Below are 4,450 nucleotides of genomic sequence, written 5' to 3'. Positions count from 1 at the left end.
GGCTGCGTTGCGGCGAGTCTTAGTTAAGATCGTCCGCGACGCCATCGTCACCGTCCGTGACGCACAGGCTGAGAACTTCAATTCCAGTACGTGCCAAAACAGCTCGTATTTATCGTAACGATACGAACTCAAAAACACAGCTGCTTCGATGCGCTAGTGGGCTCTTGCTTGTTAAACTACACGCGATCAGGATGCGGAAAGTGCTAGCCGCTGTTGCATATTAGCTAAAGTGAGACGCAAGTATCGACGTAGTTTCGTAACGCAGTTGATATCAAAGCAATCCGCTTGTACTGGTCACAGATTAAGCTGTTAAGTTTCATGATCTCCGGTGAGCGTGCCAGTGTCGCGAAAATTAATGCATCGTAGCTACTCTCCATCGTGCCAATTGCGTTCAACTTATCCACGATATTCGCCAGCTCGAGATACGGCGCTTTTCTTCGCTGTTTTTGTCGCAACTTAGTGGTTTTATCTGGCATCAAACGAAATTACATTCTGTCAACAGCGTCGTCTGCTCCGTCGCCTGCTCCGTCGTCTGCTAGGGCATCCGGGTCATTTCCGGGGATCACAGGATCGCAGCTTCTACAAACGATATGCCAAAAAAAGTAACTAAAAGCGCTTTAATATTCATAAATAATGTAAAAATAATTTTAAAAATAGAACGTCTTTGTTACGGAGATAATTTAATTATTCATGGTTTAAAAACAAACTTTTGTCGGTTGCAATTTTCCAACGACGCGATAACGCAGCCGTCGGCGCCATTGCAGCGCAAACGACGCGTCTCGTTTTGCATTATTTGCCTCTTTGAGGCATTGCTTCGGCGCTGGTACGGCGGACACGTGTGAAGAACTCATTCAATAGGAAGGTGAGCAGGAGTGTGTTTTGGAAGCCAACGACCAGAATTACAGCCTGTCAACATTGGCGAGTTTCAACGGGTAAGCCAAGAACAAAGACGGTGCTGCGACGTCTTGTCATCTGTAAAAGCGAACGAAGACTCCTGCGCGGTTTTACTAAGCCTGGATGAATCGCATGACCGGTGAGTCCCGCTCTGCGTTTCTTTGCTAATGATCTGTATTCGCACGCGCTATTTGTATGCGGCTATATAGGGATGTGAGTGGAGGCAGTCTGCATGCGGTCGCCGCAGCTATAATGCGGCGCCAAAAAAGCAGGGCCTATATCCTGCATGACAAGTGTGTTCTCATTTTCTTTATGTGCATTTAGTACTCGCGTGCCGTGGTAAAGAAAAATGGCACCAGATATCACAACAGAGTTACTCTTTCGCTTGCTAGCGCTTCGACACTGTGCAAAAGCATGGATTTGCACTGCGTAGAAGACGATGAGCGAGAAGTGCCGCGCGGCGAAGCGCTCGCGCTAGGCCAGCTGCGATCAGACACCGCACTATTTTGCTCAGGGTTGGTACTTATCGGATTAGTGCTTGTGGCTTAATATTCGTTATACTAAATTATTCAGAGAAAGTGATCGCATGTGAAAGGCTGGTGCATATTCCTCGCCTTGTCATTGGTAAACTTATCTGTGCTTCCCCAATGGAACAGGATTTTCGGCAGTGTTATGTCAAATTTAATCAATCTTGCGTCTCCTCAGCTGCAGGCGTTGATGCTTCCTCTCCTTCTGAGCACTGCGAGCTGTCGGAGATGCAACTGCACACTTATTTAGGATTTCTACCTTTTTGCTATATCCCTCGCTTTTGCGGCCCGCATTCAAGTCTTTCGCCATTGTCGATGGTTTTTTTTTACTTATTTTCACTTTGTTATTTATTCTTGGTTGCGTGCCATCAGCTGTGGTGCCGGCGATTCTCCGAGCTCGGAACTCTTCCCAGGCACGGGATCCTACCCACAGACCTCACTTCGCCGCACTCACGAGTGTTCTTTGGTATTTTTTGTTTCTCTTGCCCTTGCTTGCATTGTCAGTCGACGAATTTGTGCAGCTTTTAATTGTATGCAGATTTGTTAAATGCGCTAGCTATTTTTCTATGATGCTAAGCTGTGCTGTGAGATATCAAGCTTCTTGCTATTGAAGGCATGCTTTTTTCCATTCTATCTTCTCAATTAACCAGGGCAGACTGGTTGCAACTTTCAATTTAATACCTAGACATTGGTGCAAGGCACCATGATAGGAAATAATGAAAACCTGCACATCCTATATTTATATTGGTTTGCGGTATTTCAGCGAGCTCATCTTTCAGTGTTGTTATAACAGTCATTGTGACTCTTCTCAAAGAATGTATATGGGTGCATTACATAAAATCTGTTCATTTCTTTTGTCATGAGCTGCTCATTGGTTTTTTATTTACTTATATTGCATCTAATTTTAGTTTTTAAAGCAGTAGACGATTTCCTCTCTTGTAATTCATGACATGGCTACAGCCACTGACAGCTGTTCCTCTGGATGTATTTATTTGCAGTTGCCAGCGGCCAGCATCTATTGGGCCATGCGTGCTTCCTGCCTTCGGCTGTGTCATCCTTCCTGATCCGTTCATGGTAGTTATTCTTTTTCAGTGATGCATATCTTAGCTGCCTATTGAGAAACATATTTTCAACATAGGCTTGCAGCTACGTTGAGAAAAGCATGCAAACTCTACATGCACTTCACAGCAGTACCTCAGCTTATAAATACCGGACCTGTAGACTTGTACAAAGTATAGTCACTGATGTAGTCTTGACGCAGCTGCTGTAACACATACGTGCTTTTACATTGCACACTTGTTGCCTGGTATGCATATGTGTCCTCGAAAAGGACCTATATGTTCATTTATCTCTTTAAAAATATTGTGCTCAACAATGATGATGCTCAACAATGACCAACGTAGGTTGGTCTTTTTCATCCTTTGAAACAGTCGCGCTACATTTTGCCGGTTCCACCCCAAATGCTTTATCTTACTTTTTCCCGTAAGCCACGCGGTTTTGTGTTGTCAAATTGTCTGTATGTTAAGAGGCATTTTTCAGTTTTTCGTAGCCCAGCGTTTTATCTGCTAATCTTGTTGCTTTGTGGCGGGGATATTGAGAGTAACCCTGGCCCAGCAACAGCTGAACAATTTCAAGAGCTGTTGAATGGTCAAACCACAATTCTTTGCAAGTTATCGCAGCTTACCACGGACTTGACTGACGTAAAAGCCCGGCTTGTTGTATTAGAAACTAAGCTAGGAAAAATTGACGCAATTGGAACAGCTCTAGCTAACGTTGAAGATCAACAACGAAAAGATCATGAAGTTCTGACAAGCATGATTGCAAAAATAGACGATTTGGAAAATCGTGGAAGGCGTAATAATTTGATTTTTTACGGCTTAACTGATTCTGATGACAGTGAGACGGCAGCCAAGTCTGAGGAGCTTATCATAAGTCAGTGCACTGAGAAGCTGGAATTGTCTTCCGTGTCTATTGAACGTGCTCATAGGCAGGGTAAATTCTCCCAAGGAAACAATCGGCCTATCATTGTGCGCTTCAATTCCTTTAAAGACCGCCAGGCTGTGCTTGCAAATGCATTCAAGCTCAAGGGATCCAGTGTTGCTATATCTGAAGACTTTTCCCGTACTCTCCGTGATAAAACAAATTATGGGATTATGCCAAACAAAATGGAGAAAAAGGCGTGAAAGCAGTTCTGAAATATGATACGCTTCATATGGGTAGTAGACGTTTCCAATGGGACAGTGAAGCCGGCACCGTACGGGAACATTGACAAACCACTGTTCATTCTGCGATGTGCCCAGTCAGCATTTTGTCAATCAATTGCCGCAGTATAAAAAATAAAGTTGATGACTTTCACTTTCTTCTTCGTACCGTCCAACCGACCTTTGTTTTGGGAACAGAATCGTGGCTCGATCCGACAATCTCAAGCGCTGAAATATTTCCTGACACGTACGAGTGTTTTCGTCGCGACTGTTGTGCACGTGGCGGAGGAGTGTTTATTTTGGTCTATAAAAGTGTCCTGTGCGCTCAAATGGAATTCTCTGATAGTGAAACTGAATTGGTTGTTTGCAAAGTACGACTGCCGAACGGGAAAGCAAACCCGCTAGTTGGCTTATCTCATTTTCTTGAAACCATTAACACTGAATGACTTGTTTTAGGGGGGAACTTTAACCTTCCGGACATTGACTGGTCAGCTGACGAACCAAGAGATATAGCTCGAGGGAATCTATACTCAACTTTTTTTGACATTTTAGATTCCAACACCTTTTGTCAGTATGTGCATGAGCCATCACGAACGGACGGAACTGGTCACGTACTCAACCTCTTGCTGTGTAACGTGCCTGATGTTGTATGCAATGTACAAGTGTTGCCTGGTTTGAGCGACCACAATATTATTCTAGCAGATTTATTAGTTCACTATGTGAACGTTGCAAAACCATCTAGGTGAAAGATTTATGTCTACAGCAGGGCCAACTATGAGCTGATTAGTGCTGCTTTCGATTCATTCTTTCCAACTTTTGATGAACTCG

At 44.0% G+C, this 4,450-nt stretch overlaps 1 long non-coding RNA gene across 1 annotated transcript; it reads left to right on the top strand.

The window, feature by feature from the left end:
* Positions 1-831: 831 nt before the first annotated feature.
* On the top strand, positions 832-2,486 carry LOC144135140 (uncharacterized). The gene is made up of 3 exons (XR_013315389.1): positions 832-1,033; positions 1,794-1,887; positions 2,420-2,486. It is a non-coding gene; the product is annotated as an uncharacterized LOC144135140 (long non-coding RNA).
* The last annotated feature ends 1,964 nt before the right edge of the window (positions 2,487-4,450 follow it).

Source organism: Amblyomma americanum, chromosome 5 (genome assembly GCF_052857255.1).
Source record: "Amblyomma americanum isolate KBUSLIRL-KWMA chromosome 5, ASM5285725v1, whole genome shotgun sequence".
NCBI classification, from domain to species: Eukaryota; Metazoa; Arthropoda; class Arachnida; order Ixodida; family Ixodidae; genus Amblyomma; species Amblyomma americanum.
The sequence above is the reverse complement of the archived record's forward strand: the minus strand, read 5'-3'. Positions and strand labels throughout refer to the sequence as shown.